At 44.2% G+C, this 24,671-nt stretch overlaps 1 long non-coding RNA gene and 1 pseudogene across 3 annotated transcripts in view; one reads left to right on the forward strand and one right to left on the reverse strand.

Annotated features, from left to right (window-relative positions):
- Positions 1-24,671, reverse strand: part of LOC109547205 (uncharacterized) — a 148,086-nt gene that overhangs the window by 86,960 nt on the left and 36,455 nt on the right. The gene's annotated exons all lie outside the window — the stretch shown is intronic.
- On the forward strand, positions 12,077-13,279 carry LOC101322191 (lipoyl synthase, mitochondrial pseudogene; annotated as a pseudogene).

Raw genomic sequence — 24,671 nt, forward strand, 5'->3', positions numbered from 1 at the left:
CGTATACATATATCCCCATATCCCCTCCCTCTTGCGTCTCCCTCCCACCCTCTCTATCCCACCCCTCTGGGTGGACACAAAGCACTGAGCTGATCTCCCTGTGCTATGCGGCTGCTTCCCACTAGCTATCTATTTTACATTTGGTAGTGTATATATGTCCATGCCGCTCTCTCACTTCGTCCCAGCTTACCCTTCCGCCTCCCTGTGTCCTCAGGTCCACTCTCTATGTCTGTGTCTTTATTCCTGTCCTGTCTCTACTTTCATCAGAACCTTTTTTCTTTTTTTTAGATTCCATATATATGTGTCAGCATAAGGTGGTTTTTTTTCTGACTTACTTCACTCTGTATGACTGACTCTAGGTCCATCCACCTCGCTACAAATAACTCAATTTCGTTTCTTTTTATGGCTGAGTAATATTCCATTGTATATATGTGCAACATCTTCTTTATCCATTCATCTGTTGATGGACACTTAGGTTGCTTCCATGTCCTGGCTATTGTAAATAGAGCTGCAATGAACATTGTGCTATGTGTCTCCTTTTGAATTATGGCTTTCTCAGGGTATATGCCCAGTAGTGGGATTGCTGGGTCATATGGTAGTTGTATTTTTACTTTTTTAAGGAACCTCCATACTCTTCTCCATAGTGGCTGTATCAATTTACACTCCCACCAACAGTGCAAAAGGGTTCCCTTTTCTCCACACCCTCTTCAGCAGTTATTGTTTGTAGATTTTTTGATGATGGCCATTCTGACTGGTGTGAGGTATCCTCATTGTAGTTTTGATTCGCATTTCTCTAATGATTAGTGATGTTGAGCATCTTTTCATGTGTTTGTTGGCAGTCTGTATATCTTCTTTGGAGAAATGTCTGTTTAGGTCTTCTGCCCATTTTTGTATTGGGTTGTTTGTTTTTGTGATATTGAGCTGCTTATATATTTTGGAGATTAATCCTTTGTCAGTTGCTTCATTTGCAAATATTTTCTCCCATTCTGAGGGTTGTCTTTTTGTCTTGTTTACGGTTTCCCTTGCTGTGCAAAAGCTTTTAAGTTTCATTAGGCCCTGTTTGTTTATTTTTATTTCCATATCTCTAGGAGGTGGGTCAAAAAGGATCTTGCTGTGATTTATGTCATAGAGTGTTCTGCCTATGTTTTCCGTGAAGAGTTTTATAGTGTCTGGCCTTACATTAAGGTCTTTATTCCATTTTGAGTTTATTTTTGTGTATGGTGTTAGGGAGTGATCTAATCTCATACTTTTACATGTACCTGTCCAGTTTTCCCAGCACCACTTATTGAAGAGGCTGTCCTTTCTCCACTGTACATTCCTGCCTCCTTCATCAAAGATAAGGTGACCATATGTGCGTGGGTTTATCTCTGGGCTTTCTATCCTGTTCCATTGATCTATCTTTCTGTTTTTGTGCCAGTACCATACTGTCTTGCTTACTGTAGCTTTGTAGTATAGTCTGAAGTCAGGGAGCCTGATTCCTCCAGCTCCGTTTTTCTTTCTCAAGATTGCTTTGGCTATTCGGGGTCTTTTGTGTTTCCATACAAATTGTGAAATTTTTTGTTCTAGTTCTGTGAAAAATGCCATTGGGAGTTTGATAGGGATGGTAGTATAGTCATTTTCGCAATGTTGATTCTTCCAATCCAAGAAAATGGTGTATCTCTCCATCTGTTGGTATCTTCTTTAATTTCTTTCATCTGTGTCTTATAGTTTTCTGCATACAGTTCTTTTGTCTCCTTAGGTAGGTTTATTCCTAGGTATTTTATTTTTGTTGCAATGGTAAATGGGAGTGTTCCTTTAATTTCTCTTTCAGATTTTTCATCATTAGAGTACAGGAATGCAAGAGATTTCTGTGCATTAATTTCGTATCCTGCTACTCTACCAAATTCATTGATTAGCTCTAGTAGTTTTCTGGTAGCATCTTTAGGATACTCTATGTGTAGTATCATGTCATCTGCAGTGACAGTTTTACTTCTTCTTTTCCAATTTGGATCCCTTTTATTTCTTTTTCTTCTCTGATTGCTGTGGCTAAAACTTCCAAAACCATGTTGAATAATAGTGGTGAGAGTGGACAACCTTGTCTTGTTCCTGATCTTAGAGGAAATGGTTTCAGTTTTTCACTATTGAGGATGATGTTGGCCTGGGATTGTCATATATGGCCTTTCTTATGTGGAGGTAGGTTCCCTCTATGCCTATTTTCTGGAGAGTTTTTATCATAAATGGATGTTCAATTTTGTCAAAAGCTTTTTCTGCATCTATTGAGGTGATCATATGGTTTTTATCCTTCAGTTTGTCAATATGGCGTATCACATTGACTGATTTGCGTATATTGAAGAATCCTTGCATTCCTGGGATAAAACCCACTTGATCATGGTGTATGATCCTTTTAATGGGCTGTTGGATTCTGTTTGCTAGTATTTTGCTGAGGGTTTTTGCATCTATGTTCATCAGTGATATTGGCCTGTAGTTTTCTTTCTTTGTGACATCTTTGTCTGGTTTTGGTATCAGGGTGATGGTGGCCTCATAGAATGAGTTTGGGAGTGTTCCTCCCTCTGCTATATTTTGGAAGAGTTTGAGAAGGATAGGTGTTAGCTCTTCTCTAACTGTTTGATAGAATTCGCCTGTGAAACCATCTGGTCCTGGGCTTTTGTTTGTTGGAAGATTTTTAATCATAGTTTCAATTTCAGTGCTTGTGATTGTTCTGTTTATATTTTCTATTTCCTGGTTCAGTCTCAGAAGGTTGTACTTTTCTAAGAATTTGTCCATTTCTTCCAGGTTGTTCATTGTATTGGCATATAGTTGCTTGTAGTAATCTCTCATGATCCTTTGTAATTCTACAGTGTCGGTTGTTACTTCCCCTTTTTCATCTCTAATTCTGTTGATTTGAGTCTTCTCTCTTTTTTTCTTGGTGAGTCTTGCTAATGGTTTATCAATTTTGTTTATCTTCTCAAAGAACAAGCTTTTAGTTTTATTGATCTTTGCTATCGTTTCCTTCATTTCTTTTTCATTTATTTCTGATCTGTTCTTTATGATTTCTTCCCTTCTTCTAACTTTGGGGTTTTTTTGTTCTTCTTCCTTTAATTGCTTTAGGTGTAAGGTTAGGTTGTTTATTTGAGATTTTTCTTGTTTCTTGAGGTAGGATTGTATTGCTATAAATGTCCAAATGTGGGAACTCTTGAATGTGGGCTGGCCTCACTCCTCACTGTTGGGCAGTGATGACATCAGTAACTGGCCAGTGATGTGGGTGTCTTTACCTTCTGGAACCCTACATTATCAAAACTGCTTTCCACATTTTATTTTGTCAAGGCCAGAGTCCCCAAGGACATTATAGGAGGTCTCTAAATTAGAAGTGAGACAGTGGTTGGGCTTTTTGTGACATAAGGCATGGGCCCAGACTCTGCTAGCTACCATCTCCTGCCTTGTGAAATGCAGTGTGTACATGGAGGGAATCCCCACTCCCAGCCCCACCCAGTGTGTGACTGTTCCACCTGTCACTGCCTCTCTGAGGGCTCCAAGGACCTCAGTTGGGAGGTCCCAACTGAGGCTTTCAGTTGGGAGGTTAGATGCGGGCTCTGCTAAGTTTCAGGGTGTAGGTGGGTGGCCTTCTGCTGAAGGCTGAGCTCCAGGAAGCTTGTGGAGGAAAGTCCCCCTACGCACATTGGAGCCCCACCTCACTGGCCCTTTCCCTGTATAATCAATAAGGAGATGGCCATCTGTAGCTTTGCTTGGCTTCCACACAGCTCTTTGGCCACTGGCTATCCTCTGGCACCTCTGCACTCTCTCCTCCCTCCCCTGGACCCCCAAGTCTGGCCCTTTCAGGTCGAGTCCCCCCTAAATCTCTGTGCCCCAAGAAGGGGTGGGGTGGGCAAAATCTGCTGTCCCCTTTGTCCTTAGCACCCCTGCTCTGTTTTTCTTTTCAAGCTCTGTTCTTGCATAAACTCTTAAGTGAAATGTTTGGTCCCTCAGAACCCTTGCTTTTGATTCAAATGAAACCCCATTAGTAACTGGTTCCTGATACAAGAACCAGTTTAGGATGTTTGAAGAGCAGAAATAAACAAACCTGCAATTAACTATGTTTTTCCTGTTCTGGTGTTTGGATGCAGTAATCTAATTCTCCTTGTATCAATGTAGACCCTCTAGTGACTATATAGAAAGTGTCAGGAAATGTGGAAAAGAAAGAAAGGCATAAAAGTTAATATATAAGATCTGCTATTGTACCAGTTGATATGTCTACAGACTATTACAAAAGAAATGATATCCAATTGGCAGGAAAGGAATGCTGAAAGTTTAAAAAGCATTATTTCATTTTGAATAAAACATAGATTAAAAATTCTTCATCAGAACTATTATCACCACCCATCTTTGCACCCAAATGGGGGAAAAAGGAGGAAGGTGGACACTTTTCCAGAGCTCTTCTTTCAGTGGTCAGTTAACTTCACTAATGCATAAACTAAAGCTACAACTTAACTCCAGCCCACCTGCCCCATTCCACCCAGGGTTGGGGGAGATGCCTTACAGCAAAGCCTGAGACTGCTGTGATTCTTTGCATCAGAAGCCTTAGGCCCTAAGAAAATGTGGACCGTGAACTGAACCTGCTTGTATTCACAAATGATTTATACTGGAAATTAATATTAACCAATATTATCCATTTACTTTGTTCAACAATTATATTTTTGAGTTATTCTACGTGTTATTCTCTGTTCTTGCCAAAGGAGATACTGCAGACAGAGGTCCTACCCTTTGGAGCTTTTAGTGGAGGAAACACACCCACGCACAACCCAGGAAAACAAATAACGTGATTGTCATCATTACTATGAAGAACATAAATAGGGTGATATGGTGAGTAAAAGAGTATGTACAATACAGGCACTATTTTCGAAAGCATGATCTGCGGAGAAAGACCTCTAAGAAGAGGACATTTCGAGTTAAGACAGGCCTGGAAGTGTAGAGGTACCGATGGAAGAATTTGTTTCAGATGCTTGAAGGACAGAGACGAAACCAGTGCATGGCTCGAGCCTAAGGAAACAAGGGGAAAGAGAAGAGATTGAGATTGGTCATTAGGGAGGGATCAGAAAAAGCCATGAAGAAGTTGAGATTTTTTTTTTTTTTTTTTTTGCGGTACGCGGGCCTCTCACCGTTGTGGCCTCTCCTGTTGCGGAGCACAGGCTCCGTACGCGCAGGCTCAGCGGTCATGGCCCACGGGCCATGTGGGATCTTCCCGGACCGGGGCACGAACCCGTGTCCCCTGCATCGGCAGGCGGACTCTCAACCACTGCGCCACCAGGGAAGCCCCCAGGTCTAATTATTAATGCTACCCAGCTTTCAGATGAGCTGACATGCCCTTTGTAGGGCTTTGGGTTGTTAAAGCCTGTGGATCAATATCAGTTTAAAGGTGGTTTCTCTCTGTTCACCCGTGGAACACAACAGAGGAAAGGGTTCTTCCTCAGATGCAGCAGAGAGATGTGTCTTCAAAGTGGGCGAAGAGGTAGACAGCAACCATTTGTCACCATAAACATTAGCTGAGCCATTGCATTTTTTAAGCACAGATTTATCGGGTAGGTTTGTGTGAATGTGTGCCTTTGGCAAAGTTCTCAAGGGCTGTCTGTTTCATTGGGGAAAAAACACCTCTCGGCCAAGGCCAAGAAAACGATTTCAGCTAAGAAACGAACTGCTGCGGCTCATAATATCACCCATGAAATAACTGTAGCCAGAGCCAGAAAATGCAGTCATTAGAAAGGCTTCAGCAAGAACCAGGCTGTGACGACACCCCCTTCCCCACCCCAGATAACTGTGCTTTCATCTTTGTGGCTCCCACTCCAGGAAAATGACCTTAGGATGACTTTCAAGTCCTACATTTCTCTGTGAAAGAAAACATTAAGAAGGAATAAGAAAATTATAGACGGGCCCCAAAATTTGAATAGAAGGGGAAATTCTTACGCGTTTACTTAGAAAGGAAATCATTAAATTCTTTCGAAATGATCTTTTCTCTTCAAGTGCAAAAGACGGACTCGGGGAGCGGAGAGACTACAGGCAGGACACACATGGTCAGATCAAGTCTTCACAGACCAACTGCTAAAAATAGATGAAATTTAAAGCTGGGATTGAATTAGGTCACCTTAGCACTTTGATCAGGGAGCCCATTTACCAAATGTGATGCTGCTCAGTATTTGGCCGTTACAGCTGAAGGAAGAAAAGAAGGATCGATTGTTGTAGCAGCCACTGTAGACACGCACATAGACAGAGCATCTCCTAGGCAGGTGGGCAGGAAGGCCGGTGCGTGTGCTCCAGATCCTGCATGTGCCCTCCTCTGGCTCCTTTCTCCGTCCCAGCTCTATACCCCAGGGGCAAGCTCTCCCCGCTCCCCGCTCCCAGACTGCTGACTTCTGGTTGGCTTTGAGGCTCGAGTGTGAGAGGAGAGACAGCCAGCTTGGGTATTTCCTCTCTGCTCTGCCTCTGCTCCTCGCCTGCCTCTGACAGGCAGCCAGCATCCTGCCAGGTCACTGCCTCCGGGGCTCGTGTTCTCAGTGGGCTCTGAGCAGGTTCCCCTTTCTCCAGCCCTGGAGGTGATAAAGGCTCTCTGCTCTCTAATTTCTGGCTGCCTCACCATGCACTCCCTGCTCCCTCACCCCTTCCTCACTACTCACAGTAGCCCCGGGACTACATTCTCTTCACTTAAATCGCTTGCGTGGAACTGTGTTCCCTGCCAGGACACTGAGCCGTACAGCCCTGAATACATGTGCACAGAAGAAGACTCCAACTCTATTCTAAGGCAAATGGTTATGGTATACCATGGGTACCTCATTTAGCTTCGATGCCTTAGTGTGGAAAATAAGGTAACATTAGTACAGAACTTAGACTGGTGGTTCACTGTTTTCTTTAGGCACTTTCAGCAGGATACTCATGTCTTTTACATACACATTATAGGAAGTCTGGGCCCGAGGCCCCAGATAGCCACAGTCAGATTTACATTTTGGGGGTCCCAGCAAGAAGGTACAGGACAGCAGAGATGAGCTGCTGCAAGCTTTCCAATGGGTGTTAAGAGAGCTTAAGGACTCTAGAAATATCCCCCAAGGTATAAAGGGATAGAAATATTTTGCATTCATTTTTATTCCTGGCTGTGAATAGGTGGTCAAGATAAGAGAAAGATGAAAGAAAGATACAGGAGAGGAGAGGAAGGGGGATGAGGTAGAGAGGAAGGGGAGGTGAGGGAGAAGGGAGGGGAAGGGGAGAGGAGGAAAAAAGAGAGAGCTAGTAATTCTTTGTTAAATTTCAGCCAGGGCTAAATAAAATCTCTTTTTTAGAAAACTAAATAATCTTACTTGCAGAATTAATGCCAAGAGCTTTGCTTTGAAAAACGGGCCAGCCAACATAGAGATACTTAATTTACAACCTGCAGCTCAGATGCCTTTCACAAACACCCTGTCTGAAATATCCCTGTCCTCCATAACCCACTGCCCCATCACGTGTTTTATTTTTTCTCATGACACTTAGCACCACCTGACATGACATTACAGGACTTCTGTGAGTGTCTCTTGTCAGCTCCGCCCCTGGCGTGCCAGCTCTTGGAGACCAGTGCGCTGTGCATTCCTTCACCAGCGCCAGGGCGAGAGTGGACATCAAGACCAAGGTGACAGTGGGAATCCAGCGAGTCCGGGAACCTCCAGTGGCCGTTCCTCCTGCAAGGCAGATGGCTGAGCGGCGGTCACCAAACAAACAACTATGACTACACTTTGTCTCAGGAAATCGGAATGGGGGACCCTTACGTATTCAAGAGCGATTCTCTCCCCAAATTTTTGTGAAAACCCGATTCAGGGTTTCATTCATATGCTGTAGTGGCAGAACATGAAGTGTCCCTTTTTCTCTTCCTTGGTGCTGGATTTTCTTCCTCTGAAAATAAGGAAGAAAAGACTCCAGATGGAGAGCTCACATTGTCGGCAGATTTAGAAAAACTCCCCTGGAATTTGTACAGACTGACAAGCGAGTCATCTTCCATCTTATTGCTTTAATTTCAGGCTTCAGAGATGCCCAGCTCTGTTGTTCAAATAGTTTTATTAAAAATTTGTGAGGAGGGAAAAGAAGTCTCCGCGGGCCTGTCTGATTTCATTATCCCTGACACAGCACACAAATGGAGCAGGGCTGCCGAAAGCTAGAGATGGCCGTCTGTGGCACTGGGGGGAAGTGAAAGCCTCTGGAAGCTTCCAGTGCTGATCACAGATGTTCTCGTCTGCCAGGCGATCTCACAGAATCACGAGTCTCCATATATAACTTACTGCATGTTTCTCAGTCATTAAACCACCAGTATCCTAGTCAGAAGACAGACACCCACCTATCCCCAACCTTTAACTTGTCCCTTTAGTCTAACTTCTATTGCTCCTCTCATTGGAAAAATTCCATTCTCTAAGAATTTTCTGAGTCCAGATTGAGCAATAGAATGCCAGCCATTCCTCTGTGGCTTTGCGGGATGACCCCAGCACTCCACAAATAGAGGATACTGCCATTCAGATTGTGATCCAGACATTCGAGTCCCCCAAAGTCTAGGTACAGACCTGCCGATATCCTGAAAGGCAGGGATTTGCCTGATAGCACCAACTAAAGCGGAGCCCCTGTGGAAAGGGCAGATGGGCTTGTGTGTTCCCTCGGAAGGAACACTAGGTCACATGAAGGTGGTCAGCCCAGTGAGACAAGCTACCTTCTCCCATACATATTTTTCTGGTTGCCAGGAGAGGTCTCCAGCCTCAAGAGCGGCCCTGTTGAAAGATGCCCAACTGAGTTTTGTGAAGGTTTGGAGCAGCCCTGTTGAAAGATGCCCAGTGGAATTGTCTCAAGGTTTGGAATGAGTAAGGGGATTGGAGGGGGTGTACTAGCAACACAGGTGGACACGTAGAAAGTAAAGAGCTCCCAGCAGGCCATCTGGATTCCAGCTCCAGCTCACTCCCTGACTCCATCACAGCCTTTCTCAACCCAAGATAAATGTTAGGATCAACAGAGCTTTTAAAAAATACTGGTGCCTGGACACGACCCTCAAAACAATTCAAATAGGATCAAATCAGAATTTTTCTCCCCACCTGAAAGTTCTAGGAGAAAGTATAAGGGTATAAAAAGTTTGGGAAAACTTTAAGTGCAGAGTTGCAAAGTTAATGCCAAGGATGAGTTTCTTTGGTTTCTCCAGCCACACTCTCATGCAGAGGGATGGGGGGTGGGGGGCACCGCCAAAACCAAAGCGTTTTCACGGCCAAAGAGGAACGTAGATGGAAGCTGACCCAGGAGAAGGGAGGGCTGCTTCCACGGCTCAGGCCCCAGTGCTCTCAGGCCAGGACCTGATTTCATAGCTGCTTTGGGAACTTTGCAAATTCCTGGGCCAATGCCCAGGGCTAGAGAAACCACCATGTCTACGTAAGGCCCCAAGCATCTACCTTCTATTCTTTAAGATCACACCTACCACTGAAGATCAAAAGATTCCTCACTCCCTCTACCAAGTCCCTTCCAACTTAGCCAAGAATTTTGTCCCTGCTTAACCTCCTTCCCCTGCTCACAGGAGAAATGAGGGTAGTTCTTTCTTCTTCTCTGTTAGGGGCCTGTGTTAAGCCTGGCGATGGTCCCGATTTTGACTCGCAGCATCACTGCCCTATTCAGGGGGTTTGCACAGTGCACGATCTGTATGACTGTAGATGATGACCCTGAGGAGGCCGTGATTAGATAAGCATGCCACAGACACAAATGTGCAAATGACTGAACACACACTCACTCACTCACACACACACACACACACACACACAGTCAGTAAGCCAGCAGCATGGCAAAGAAAGAAAACTAGCAACAACGAAACCAGAAGACTCATTTTTTAACCTAGACAGTGATCAAACGGTTCCATGTAAACTGTGATTTTAGTTGCTTCTTCCTCAGCCCTAGAAATTATGCTTCCCTCGGAAGAGCTGATGTAGCACTCTAAATGATACATTCACTACTAGAATTCAGTGTTCTGTTTCTCTCTAGGATAGTAATAGAGACTGGATACATGTCCTAGTGTCTAATTCTCAAGTTATATAATTAGTAACTACATCATGCAATTTTTTTTTTAAATCCTGCTACAAGATAGCAGCTCAGGGCTTCCCTGGTGGCGCAGTGGTTGAGAGTCTGCCTGCCGATGCAGCGGACGCGGGTTCGCGCCCTGGTCCGGGAGGATCCCACATGCTGCGGAGCGGCTGGGCCCGTGAGCCATGGCCGCTGCGCCTGCGCGTCCGGAGTCTGTGCTCCGCAACGGGAGAGGCCACAGCAGTGAGAGGCCCGCGTACCACACACACACACACAAAAAAAAGAAAAAAAAGATAGCAGCTCATAGGAGGCAAAGCTGAAGTTGTTCAGCAGGTTCAGTTGTTTTAAAGTACTCAGGCTTCTTTCAGCCACAAGTCATTATTATCTGTTTCTTCTTTATCATTACCATTATTATTATTACTATTTGACCACCATTAAGAGAATATTCTCTAGAAATTTAAGAGTTAGAGAGTGAGAGGGAAAAGGAGTATGACATTGAAATCATCTCAACTATAGCTCTTTGCATCTCCTGAGAAGCCTTTCAGAGAGGGGTTTTCTCTAATTTTCATGATCATGATTTCTATCTCATGAGGTGATTAGGTCTTCTCTAATTTTTATGAGACACCAGTGCATGTCATGATTCACTCTTTGGCAAATAACCCTGCGGAGGGCAGGGAAGACTAAAGGAGAGAAGAAATCAAATCATATTAACTAGTAGGCACTAAGTCCGTAATGGGATAAATCAACTCCCTTTTCTTTTCCTTTTAGTTGTTCAGTTATATAATTATTATTATCCACATGCTCAGTCTAACTTTTCCCAGAATATATAATCATACAGTTTACTTCCTAGGGCTGGACCTTCAGTCTCTGGTCTTCTGAAATGTTGGTTTCAGCTCACTGGCCACCTTGGGAGACCCACAGAGGTCATAGTTAGGGACTGACTTGGGCACCAACTGGAGTCAGCATCTTTTTAAAATTGCACTTTCACTCAACAAAGAGAAGTAGCTCCTTTGGTGAAAGGCATTTCAGCAGAGCTCATGGTTGATCTATTGCTTTCTTGGGGGGGAGGGGGCATTTTATCTGGAAGGTACCAAAGAGCTCTCCACCAGTCTGGTAGTGCTCTGTCCGCCCCGGCCTTCCATTCTCTCCTCAGTACAAACACATACACACTTGCTTTCAAGCCTGTCCACTGCTAGGGATGTCCTTCTCTCTAGCATACACAGAAGATGAGAATAGCATCACCACTGACTGACACGTCTCTTAAACGTTGAGAAGCAGTGTTGGCAACTGCAACCACAACAAATAATCCATATCGAGGGCCCACACTTCTGCCTCGAACATGGGAATTCAGGCCAATTCAAATATTTCCAAAACACCTCTCAGAGCCAAACTCTCAGATCCGCACACTTAAGGGGCAAGGACTCCAGCCCTCATCTCGGGGAGCTGTTTTTAAACAGGCCTCTGCATTAGAAAGTCAACACTTCACAGATTTCTAGCTACCTCTAGATCTGGTCTCTGAGATTTGAGGTTGTGCAAATTCAAACTCTAGACCATAGCTATGTCAATGAGTATAGTCCAGTACTAATAGTAATTAGCATTAAAGAGAACCAAACAATATTCAAGTTGCTTTTGTATCCATTGTGTCTGATGTAATGTGAGGAATGGAGAAATGCAAAATTACATAATTTTCAAGAGACCAAAATGGTCTGTCAATGCTGAGGAAAAAAGATGACCAGGACTCTCCCGTGGTGGCACAGAGGGACCTACACTTTCTAGGAGAAATTTCCATATTTATGACAACATTCCTTCCAGATTTTCCAAAACATTTCTAATTTCTATCAATTTTCCCTCTTGTTGCCATAAATATCCTTGTATTTGTCATACTGTATACCATGTATTTTTGGTTTACAGTCAGCATAATGAAAGCTCACTGCAACTTTTGGTGCATATCCAGGCCATTTAAACATAGGTCACTCTCTTTTTTCTTCCATCTCTCTTTTCCTGGGAATTAGTGATCCCTTGGCCCTACTAGCAAAAGAAGAGAGGGATGTCTCTATGCTGCGGGAGCGCAGTCCACAGCATGGGCCCCTGGGTATTTGGAAGATATTTATGCAGTCCAGTCAAGTAAGTTCCTTGCCAGATTTTTTTTTTTAAAAAAAAGGAATTTTTACAGAATGGACCAGACCTTCAAGATTTTGTATCTGGTGATCTAGCAGACAAGAGCACCTGGGATGAGTATAAAGGAGGCATAAAACGCCAGAAAGGAGAACGGTTAAGACTACCTCCATGGCTAAAGACGGAGATTCCCATGGGGAAAAAATTACACTAAACTGAAAAATACAATGCAGAATTTAAATCTCCATACAGGGTGTGAGGAAGCTCAGTGTCCCAATATTGGAGAGTGTCGGGGCGGCAGAGAATATGCCACTGCCCCAATCATGTTGATGGGTGACCCATGTACAAGAGGTTGTAGGTTTTGTTCTGCTAAGACTGCAAGAAATCCACCTCCACTGCATGCCAAGGAGCCCTACAATACTGCAAAGGCAATTGCAGAGTGGGGTCTGGATTATGTAGTCCTGACGTCTGTGGATCGAGAAGATATGCCTGATGGAGGAGCTGAGCACTTTGCAAAGACGGTGCCTTACTTAAAGGAAAGGAATCCGAAAATCCTTGTGGAATGTCTCGCCCCTGATTTCTGAGATCTTAAAGCAACAGAAGAAGTTGCTCTGTCAGGATCAGATGTGTATGCACATAAGGTAGAAACAGTTCCAGAACTACAGAGGAAAGCTCGTGATCCCCGGGCCAGTTTGGACCAGTCTCTACGTGCACTGAAACACGCCAAGGAAGTTCGACCTGATGTTATTCTAAAACACCTATAATGTTGGGTTTAGGTGAGGATGACGAGCAAGTATATGCAACGATGAAAGTACTTCGTGAGGCACATGTGGACTGTCTGACTTTGGGACAATATATGCAGCCAACAAAGCGCCACCTTAAGGTTGAAGAATACATTACTCCTGAAAAGTTCAAACACTGGGAAAAAAGCAGGAAATGAACTTGGATTTCATTAGACTGCAAGTGGCCCTCTGGTGTGTTCTTCACATAAAGCAGGTGAATTTTTCCTGAAAAATCTAGTAGCTAAAAGAAAAAAAAAGCCCTCTAACACTTAACAAGACATTCAAGATCACAGGAATTTTAAAACTTTGACTCCAGTTGGTAACAGAAGTGATGGCAGAATGCCTAGACTTCAGTGGATAATATCCCAGTCTTTTTGTCTTAAGAAAAATGTCAATAAGTTGTGCATATTTAATTATAATAATTCATTTGTCTTTTAGCATATCTTCTTTGTCCCAGTAAACAATTGCTTGTTATGATGTAATCATAAAACATCTTTGTAAGAATTTACTGTTAAGAGTATAATTTAAAAAATACATTAAAAACTTCTAGAAAATCAAAAAAAAAGTCACTCTCAAATTTGGAGACTATAACCCTACTATATTTAAAAGGGAGGAGGGTGGCTAAATCAAGGTTACAAAAGTTGTATGATTTAAATATTGGCATTTAACAATTTAATACCTTTAACCACCCCCCCATACAATGTAATATATTCTGTTTGCAAGAAATTCATAGAATTCTGTGTGCACACAGACACATACACACACACCCTATGTCTGGTGTGGGTTTCAGCCTTGTCCTTGGATCCCCTTATCTCTGGCTAGAAGTTTATTTGGAGAGCATGTTAAACATCTAAAGGAAAGGTGCTTCATGACTTTGACCCTGCAGGGTAGGAAAAAATTATTTTTCCTCTACCCTTCTAAGTTCTTGGCCAGGGCCCCTGGAACAAAAGACCGATTACCAAGAGAAAAACACAGAGAAGTTTATTCACATGTATATCTCACATACATGGGACTCACCGAGGGAAATGAGTAACTCAGGGAGGCGGCTTAGAATTCAGGCTGAAATACCACCTTCAGCTACATCAGAGAAAGGACTGTGGTGGGGCAGGTCAGGGGTGGGAAGGGGACCAAGAACAGTGACACGGTGAACAGGGTAAACTTCGTTACGCAGATTGCAGCCTGGGCCTTCTCCATGGATAAGTCTCTTCTGACTTAGAGCCATCCTTCTCTTCCTGGTCCAGAAAGCGAGACCCCCTCACAGATGGATATTTCCTTTACAAGTATAAATTGTCCTTACAAAAGGGCAGCTTTTATTCTGTTTTCCAGAGCTTCTCTTCTGTCTTCTCTTTCTCAAAACAATGCTTATGTCTAGAGGCCTATTTTGGGGTGGTGTATCCTGGTGTCCTACAATAATACGAAATGCCCTTCTGGCCCCCAGGTGAGAGGCCTTACGGTGAACGCTCGTAAAGCAGCCCTGAATATAAGCACAAGTCCCAGTAAACACAGTCATGAGCCTGATGGGAGAACAGCAGTCTCCAGAATGTGGGCGGGAGCTCTGTCCTCCTAACGCTTGGCTGTGGTGCTCAGGGCCTGGGAAGAGCTGGACAGAAAACCCTGAGGCCTGGAAACAATTTCACAGGCGGATACATTTTTGAAACTGAGGGGTTGTTAGAGCTCAAACTTTTGTGCTCTTTTCTTTTTTTTTTTTTTTTTTTTTTTTCGGTACGCGGGCCTCTCACTGTTGTGGCCTCTCCCGTTCAGGAGCACAGGTTCCGGACGCGCAGGCTCAGCGGCCATGGCTCACGGGCCCAGCTGCTCCTCGGCATGTGGACTCTTCCCGGACCGGGGCACGAACCCGCGTCCCCTGCATCGGCAGGCGGACTCTCAACCACTGCTCCACCAGGGAAGCCCTGTGTTCTTTTCCACAGTAGCTTTCAGTGGAGCAACGTGGAAAGCCCAGACAGAATCAACTTTCCAAAGCTGTCTGCCTTCCCACCTGCTGTTGCTGGGTGTCCTGGGGTAAAGGGAGGGAAGCTGGCCCATGAGAGAGGACCATCTACTTGCCTACCCCACTGGGAGAAAACCTGCTAAAAGCAAAATGAAATCTTCCCCTGGAGCCATTACTCACTAGGCCCAGCTCTGAACATGACGCTGGTGGGGAGTTTTAGGGAAGTTTTAAAACATAGAAGTGGGAATTTACTTGTGTATATGTACCAGCACTGGAAACCTCCATCCTCACAGGCCCTATTCCTGAGGCATCAGCACCAACTAAAGTTGTGGTCAGATGCTTCCTACTAAATTAAGGGAAAGAAATATAACATGGCAACCTGTCCTAAGTAAGACATAGGAATCCCTGTACATTCCTCCTCTTGAATCACTCCCTCCTTGCAAGCAGGGATTGGTGCTGGTTTCATGGAACATCCTTTCTAGATTTTGAATGCAGCTCCTCTCCCATGACTCTGTCCTTCCCAACAGCTGTCCAGGGTCTGGGGCACTTCATTAGGTGAAGCCTTGGGTCAACTGTATGTCAGATCCCTAACCCCACATTTATTTTAGGGATTAAAGAATGGAGGGAGTAGGAAGCAAGGGATACTCAGAATTTAAACATTTTCCCAGATCCTTTGCCCCAGGTAGCATTAAAAATCCTGAAAACCAAACGCTGTACTTGACCATGGGGCCTGTGTCTCTGAGCTTTCAGCCATCGGCCTGCTCAGAGCACACAGGAGTAAATAAAATTGCCAAATGTTTAACAATTATAACAGCTTTTGTTCAGCACCATTTATGTGCCAGACACCATGCTGAAAGCTTCTTATACATGAAATTATTTAATTCCCCTCAGCTCCTGAGAGGTTTATATTATTCCCCCCTTTTTTTGCAAGAGAAGAAACTGAGGTTTAGAAAGGGCAAGAGACTCGTCCAAGGTCACACAGTGAGGGCTGGTGAATGCAGGGTTCAGAACCACACTAACTCCAAACAGCAAAGTGACAGAAAGGAAATATTTGATTCAGAAATTCTCAGAGCATTTACCGTTTATCCCAGTCATTTGGGACTTTTCACATAATCTAAAATGTTGCATCAATTTTCATTTCAGGTTTTATAATCACACTAAGACTGCAAATTCCTTGAGGTCAAAGACTGGGTTTACCACTTCTCTGTGTTCTTCCAAGTGCCTAACATAGCAATTTGCACAACACAGGCAATTAAAAAATACGTATTGGGCTTCCCTGGTGGCGCAGTGGTTGAGGGTCCGCCTGCCGATGCAGGGGACACGGGTTCGTTCCCTGGTCCGGGAAGATCCCACGTGCCTTGGAGCGGCTGGGCCCGTGAGCCATGGCCGCTGAGTCTTCGCGTCCGGAGCCTGTGCTCCGCGGCGAGAGAGGCCACGACAGTGACAGGCCCGCGTACCGAAAAAAAAAAAAAAAAAATACGTATTAACAAATCTAAATGTGGTAGAGGTAAATTAATAATTATTAAGTGAGTTAAAGAAAAAAATGAGGCTTCCAAAATAAAAATGGAAGAGGGTTTGTTTTCGCCATTTCCCAGGATGTGGGTCATTTTTAAAAGGCCAATTTTCAGCCCATCTGGAGTTCCAAAGGAGGGAAATAGCCCAGGTTAATTAACTTCTGAAATAGCTCCACTGCGAATGAAGTGGGCAAGTGGAAGCCTCCGCCAGCATCCTGAATATGTCAGCGGGAAGTGATCCCAGCAAAGCTTCAATGTAAATCAAGCTTGGTTCCCTGTAAGCCCCAGATTCTCACAACTTCAGAGACGCATCCTCTCATCTTTTCACCCTCTCCTGAGGGCTTATAGCTTCTGCAGTGGCTGGAGGGCAGGAGTCACAGAAGCTCAGTCCTGGTGCCCACGTGAGCGGACAGGGGCTGTGTACCATCAGAAGCCAGTGAGATAAGCAGCAAAATCCTTTAAGCAGAGACCCTGGGGGCAGAAATGCCAGAGACCGAGGTACTGGAATGTTTAGAGATTTCAATCTGCAAGGAGAGAGAAGCCTTCTAACACCCCAGCCTGAAAGAAAGCCAAGTAAAGGGGTCCCGCTTCTTTCCTCCCCCCAAGGACTGCATCTTCTACGCTGTCCCCTCTTGAGCAGTGTGCCTGTGCCCCTGCCCTCACATGCACTGGAGTGCCCCTGCCCTCACATGCACCGGAGTGTGCATAAGCACATACAGCTACCCTAACTGTGCTCAGTTTCCTCTTTCTTTTCTTTATCAAAGTGCACGGCTGTGATTCTCCTAGATGCTGCTGGACTCCAGGCCGCCGTCCCCCTTCCTGGGGGCAGCTGCACACCAGACAGTACAAAACGAGGAGGGTAACACCAACGCGTTCGAGTGAAGAAATCCCCCTCTCCCTTTGGTCCTCTATTAATGCAGCAGTATCTGTCACCTAGATTTTGTTTTTCTCCTTCAAATACACAAGTAGGAAGTGTCACCCTTGAAGACATCTTTCTGGGGAGGGAGAGGACTTTTCTCCAACATTTGTCTGGCACCATTTCTGGCCACCATCTGTGGCCTCTTTGTGGGCCATCACCCTCCCAGATGTAGGTCTCAGCCAGCAGTGCACATCTGTGCTCAGGGCCCCGGGGAGGGGAGGGCCACCCTCCCAAATGTTCCCTTAGTAGCGCACACTGCTTCTCTCCCGGTGAGGCCAGAGCCTGCCACCGAGCTCTGGTTTCTCCCACTGTGATGGCATACGCTGCCAGTAGGGTCCTGGTGCTGCCGTTTTGAAAATGAAAATATCTGCAGCTAACTCCAGTTACCATCTGTTTGTAACCTTTACTCCTATCCTCAGGCCAGCATGAAACTGCCACTGTAGCCTCTGGGTCTCCTGGACTTTCGCAACAGACTAGCCACCAGCTTCCTCTTGCAATCATTTGAACAGCCAAGAGCCATTGTCACGAGCTATGCATCACTACAAGCATAGTCCACATTTTTAAAGGGCTGCACATCGTATGTCACTTCCAGTCTTCCACGGTGAGGAGCAAGAAAGAGGAAGAAAGGATCCGAAATTAAAATACGAAAATTTGCAAACCCACAGAGTTCGTTGCACCTTTCAGAATATAACTGGGTAGATTGAAAAGAATTGTTCATGTTATCAAAGCAAGTGGAAGAAATATGATTTAATATTTCTGGATAACAATGACATACCAGAAGAGGAAGAACCCTATTTAAGGAGTAAAACCTGTGGGAATTTAAAAACATCTGGGGATGTGTGATATCCATCTCTGGAAGAGATGGGACGATAAGAGATGCAGTAATGATATTGGTTGGGATGCTAATAAAGCAAGTCTAGCTTAAAAGCAGGTGTCGCAGTGGCACAGTGGTTGAGAGTCCGCCTGCCGATGCAGGGGACACGGGTTCGTGCCCCGGTCCGGGAAGATCACACATGCCGTGGAGCAGCTGGGCCCGTGAGCCATGGCTGCTGAGCCTGCGCGTCCAGAGCCTGTGCTCCGCAGCGGGAGAGGCCACAGCAGTGAGAGGCCCGCGTACAGCAAAAGAAAAAAACAAAAAAAACCAAAGCAGGTGTCAAACAGAAATATTCAATTCTGGGTAGTCGGCATCTTAGCAATCAGAACCGTAGAAGACATTTTTTATTCGATGCCAGTATAAGACAGAAGACCCTGGTTGCCCAGCCAGTTGACCCAAGGCTTCATCATTTCTTGGTTACCAAGAAAATTATCAAAATATGAGTTTGCTATGCTGCAAAGCAAGCAGGGATTTCAATATCCTATGTCATCAGGGAAGAGGTATAAATCTAGATTGGATGGGTCCGTGATGGGAGAGAGAAGGGACCAATCTAGTCAACCCCTCATGAGTAGCTGAACAGTCAGATGAATAATATAAAGAGGGTATAAAGCATTCACATGCGAGTCAGCCAACCTGGTGCAGAGGGGCCCATGGCAGGAATCCAGCAATCAGACAACAATCGAATCTTACAGGAAGTAGCACTGCATTTCTAGGCATAGACAGTAAAAATAACGTCTAGAATTTGTAGGTGTTCCTGGTACTGTTAATAATAACACACCTGCCAGGCTCTGTGCTAAGAGCCTCACAAATTTTATTTCACCAAATCCTCGAAACCAGCTAATGAGATGGGTACTATTTTTATCTCCTATTTTTAGATGGGGAAATTGAAGTTCAGAAATGGTAGCCCTACTGGTAATTGCCAGAGTAGGGATCTGAACTGAAGCTCTGGGTTTTTCACCCTGTAGAATCTAAGGAAAAAATGTATCCCTTCATTAATACCATGAGGCAGATACTATTCCCTTCATTGTATAGATGGTGAAACAGTGGCTCAGTTGGTTGACTTGTCCATGGCCCACAAGCTAGCAAGGAGCAGACCTAGAATTTCAGCCCACATCTTGTTTGAAACCAAAGCCAGAGCACTTAGGGTTAAGAATGGCCCTTATTGGCCTTCGTCAATCATGGTAATTCACTGACCAGTGATGGTTCAGGAACTTAGACCAGTCAGTGTCTAACATTTCCCTATCAGGCAATTTTTGCATCAATAATTGTTATGACTAAAATTGGTCCAAGCAAATGAATTGGAAGGACTTGGGTTCCACAGCTCAGGTTCAAAGATCTCCCTCTCTCTCCCTTTCTCTCTCCTCACCCTCCTCCAAAAGTGAATGGAAAAGCATAAGGCACTGATTGTTACTCGAAGCCGCCACACTACCAAGTAGAGAATTCACCTTTGGGTGAAGTCTTCTTTGTAGATGGCTGTGTGGAGAGAGAGAGGTAACCTTAGCTGTTGATGACATAATTAAATGGTAGGATCGACCAACCTTAGGCTGGATTCCTTTTTGTATGAGCCAATAAATGTCCTCACTGTCTGAATAACTTTGAGTTGAGTAACCATTCTCTGCAATGAAAAACAACCTAACAAATATCTACCCCATGAGTCCTCCTCAGAGAAGAAGGGGAAGAGTCATCAGAGCCCTTATAGATGATCTAACTCATGTGAGGGAGTCCACACTGTGCTCCTTTCATAGATGAGAACGGTGAAGTCCAACATGGTTATGTAACTTGCCCTAGCTTACATAGCTAGTAAGCGACAAGGCTGGAATTTGTACCGACGAGGGTGTAACACCAAAGCTTGTGTGTTTTCCAATATGCACGATGGAAATCTTGGCCAGTAATCTTCCAGTCTCCTGCAGACGTTAGGTGAGGGCTCACCGAGGACAAAACCTAATAAGAAATCTGGTTTTCACAGCAGATTGCCGGTCTCAGCAAGGAATTTGTGTGTTGGACATGGAGAACCTGTTGTATGACTGGGCCAATGTGACAGGAGACGAGAGAGGCTGGGATTCAGAGGCTAATCCTGGCACACTGGACCTGGGTTGAAGGCCAAAGCATCACATTCAGACTCTACCAGATAACGTGTGTGAGGTTACTGATATCTCTTCCTGCCCCAGTCAGGACCGGCTCAGCCATCAGTGGAGAACACAGCAGCTTAAGTGGAAACTCTTAAAGACAGAAGCTGGTAAAAAATAAAGGAAAAAGGGAAGGGGAGTAAATCCACAGATATTAGAAACATGATTATTATGAAAGTGACAAAGTGACTCCCTGCTAGATTTTTGCTTTATCTCGAAGTATCAGCTCTTTCTGGCCAATCTGCACTATATCCAAGTTTCTAATATGTTTTTAGTGCATTTTCACATATAACATATTGTTTTCCTAAAACTGGTTATTATTCTGTCTTGAGTTCTTGCTCAAAATTTACATTTGCATCTGAAACTCAAAGTACTATGGTACCTGGCTACCTTTCCCAGAGCTGGCATATATGTCTGCTGACATTGAATACTGCACTCTTTCTTGTAGAGAGCGCCATTCATGTGACTTCACTCAAATGGTACAGTGCACAACCTGAACAACCATACCCAATAGTCCTGCCTGATTCTCCAACTCCTTGTCCACTTTTTGTCTAAGACTTCTTTCTTAGTTGTGTTTGTGCCTATTTTCACTATTACATATGAGGTAGATTGGCTAATGGTTGCCACAGTTGCTCAAGTAGTCAGTGTAAGAAAAAATGTTCCGGCTTTGGTTTCATTTCAAACAAAATGTGGTCTGGAATTTTAGGTCTGCTCCTTGCTAGCTTGTGAGCCATGGATAAGTCAACCAACTGAGCCACTGTTTCACCATCTATACAATGAAGGGAATAGTATCTGCCTCATGGTATTAATGAAGGGATACATACTAAATGAGATAAAACATGTCAATGTATATTTTTCTTATAATTATTATCAGAGTCCCTAGCATGATGTCTGCAAATGAGTAGATCTTCAATAAATATTCTCTTCTCAAACTTCTATATCAATCTCAGTCCCTTCTCTGTGCAGGGAATGAACCTTGTCCAGCAGATGCCTGCATCCTAAGTGAAGAGTACCCTGTCCTGAATGTTTGCCAAACAGGCTGGGGAGCACTTTGCAAGTGTGCCTCCATGAGAAGTTTTGGGCTGAGAGAGGAGGGAGATAAGTTCTCTGGTCAAACATTTGAAAAGTACTGCATTCTCTACCTGCTGTTGGAGATTCTTACTGGCACATGAAAGGCTTTGAAAAATCAAATTTCAAAGACTTTGAGAAATACCTGGTAAAACACTTAAACGAAATAAGGTGGCTATGGATTTTTTTGTCGCTTTGGACAAATTAACTTCTCATGACTGTGCTCCATAGAACATATACTGGGAAGTGTCAGTTTAGGAATAGAAACTAGGAAACTTGGGTACACCAGGGAGAAGGTTGGTGTGATGAAAACGACAACACTAACGGGTGCTGGGGCAAAGTTCTTATGCAAAGTTCTAGAAGCGTCTATAGTTGTGACTTGATGTGTACTATTCCCTCTGAGCAGAAAGGGCGAAGTATGAGGAAAGAGAAGAGCAAAAGAGAGTAAAAAGGAAGAGCAAAAGCATTCACTAGTTCAAGCATTTGTTGAGCAACTACTATGTGAGGGATGCAAATATGAATAAGTGTCACTTCATTAAGGAGATAAAGCAAAACAGAAGAAAAAGAAACCAAAAGAGAAGGGGTGAAGGCAAAGAAAGATAATAGATTAGAAAGAGGGTAGAAGGTATATTTGAGAAAGCCTTGTCAAGATGTCTAGGTGACATGGACTCCAGCGTGTTGTACCTCACACCGGCTGTCTGAGCAGCCCATATTTAAGTGCAAGGCAATGCCTCACAAATGAATTGATTTCCGTCTTTTTTTTTTAAGTGAATTCTCCCAAAAGATTAAAATTTTCTTTAGGAAAATAAACAATAAATAAATGTATTAGAAAATTACAGTTATTAAAATGGGCAGCTGAGGGCAATAATGAAACCGCCACAACATTAACTCACATTTGTGGTGCATCTCTGAAGCTAATATGATGGGCCAGACCCAAAAATGGCTTCCGAATAAACCTGAAGCTTGAGAGGAGGCAGTTTTTCAAGTGTGTGCCTTGGGAATATGCACCCCATTCTGTCATCTCATTTGCAGAAAATTGTGAACAAATTGTCTTCAGTGTGGAGGAAGACAAGGAAGAAAAAAAGAAACGAAAAATTAGAAGCTGAATTCAGAGGCAGGCTCAGCATCTGGGAGGCAAGCTTCAGAAACTCTGGAATATTAATGTTCTTCTTGGAATACTGAGTTCATCACTGCCTCCTGCTTGTTCTGCCCTTATGTCCCGTCAGCTCACCTCCAGTCCCCAGCCTCCCTCGGCCCATTAGAAAATGAAGATCCACCTTCTAAATATTCTCCTCTCTTATGCTGATTTTTTTGTTAGTTTAGCCCCTCCTGCCTGCATCCATCCACTTATTCATTCTTTTTTTTTTTGCGGTATGCGGGCCTCTCACTGCTGTGGCCTCTCCCGCCGCGGAGCACAGGCTCTTGACGCGCAGGCTCAGCGGCCATGGCTCATGGGCCCAGCCGCGCCGTGGCATGGGGGATCTTCCCGGACCGGGGCACGAACCCGCGTCCCCTGCATCGGCAGGCGGACTCTCAACCACTGTGCCACCAGGGAAGCCCCCTAATCTTTTCTTTTTTATTTAAAAAATTTTTTAAATTTTTATTGGAGTATAGTTGATTTACAGTGTTGTTAGTTTAAGGTGTACAGCAAAGTGAATCACTTATACATACATCCGCTCTTTTAGATTCTTTTCCCATACAGGCCATTACAGAGTAATCCTACCTCTGCTTTTCTCCAACACTTGCCATTTCTATTAATAATACCACCAAGCTCCAAACAGCTGGGTCATATTTGATTCCTCTTTCTTTTTAATCCTAAGCTTTAAGTTTACCTTTAAAATTTTTGGCAGGTCTGTATTCTCCTAACCCTGCCACTCACTGTCTCCTAGACTCTTAATAACCCACTACCCAGGCCAACACTACAGTCCAACTCTCAATATCCTCCAACTCCAATACATCCGACCCATAGTTTATCCCTAGAGGAATGTCCCCATCAGAACCGAAGCACAGAATAAGCCCTCGTTAATCAGAGGTAAGTGACCTTCCAGGAACTGCCCCGATACCCCATCCGACACGATTTCCTACAGGCTAACTACGCCATCCATGCCTCCATTCCTTGGTATCTCCACAACATGGGCTGCCCTTCGTTTCATTCTATTTCTAAATTCTAGGAATTCTGCAAGACTTTCTTGTAAATGCTTTCTTCTCCAGGAAGCCTTCAACCGAAAGAAATCTTTACTTGCTGTAATCGTCCACAGCACTTGTCTGTATTTCGTGTCCATCGTTGACTATCTTAGTGTTATTTATGTACATGTTTTATCATTAGTACTAGACTAGTGCTTCTCAAACAGAGGCGATTTTGACCCCAGGTGACATTGCCCAGGCAATGGAGAAATACCAGGAGATGTTTTTGCCGGTCACAATTAGAATGGAGGAAGGGAGGAGGGTAGTGCCGGCATCTATAGTGGGTGGAGGCTAGGGATGCTACTAGACATCCTGCAAAGCACAAAACAGCCCCCACTGCAAAGAAACCGCAACGGTGTGAGGGTGAGAAATCCTGGACCAGACTCTGAGCTCTTGAAAAAGGGTTTCATAACCTCTTCCTTTGCATTTCCTACAGTTCCTAACTCAGTCTTGCACATGGTCATTGTTAAATGAATATTTTTTGACTTAATGAAACAATACAAGTTTTGGAAGAAGATGTGCAGTCCTGAGGAATGGCACCTGATACGGTTTTACAGTAGCGTACGCGGCCGTGTGCACAGTAGGTCTGCTTCTGTGTGTGGAAGGAGCCAGGGCTTTCCGATATCTGCAGGTTTTCATCGTCTCACCTGGTCACAGGGTACAGCTGACCGACTCTGAGGGTGTCCTGAGCATCGTCCTTAGTCCGGTGATTGACGGTTTTAAAAACTCTTTCAAACCAAATTCTGATTTTTCTATAGGAGGACAGATTAAACGATGCTTCATTTCCCTTTGCTAGTTTAGCATGCTAGGCATATGTCTTGATTCTGAGTGAGTTGGGTGATTTTAAACATACCAAGGTCATCACACCCTGAAAGTTGGCTTCCTTCCCTCAGAGAGACCTGAAGTGAAGCCATCCCAGAACCACTCAGACTTTGCAGATTGTCAAAGAGTGTGTTTCTGTGGCTGCCGTTAACTCACTGTTTAAACAACCCTCATATTAAAAAAAAAAAAAAAAAAATCCCTGCTGAGTTTTCTCCCAATTTATACCCACTAGAGTTTAGGCCTGCTTATTTTTAATCTGCTCTCAGAAATAGAGAACCACTCAAGGGACT

This window comes from Tursiops truncatus, chromosome 11, assembly GCF_011762595.2.
Source record: "Tursiops truncatus isolate mTurTru1 chromosome 11, mTurTru1.mat.Y, whole genome shotgun sequence".
NCBI classification, from domain to species: domain Eukaryota; kingdom Metazoa; phylum Chordata; class Mammalia; order Artiodactyla; family Delphinidae; genus Tursiops; species Tursiops truncatus.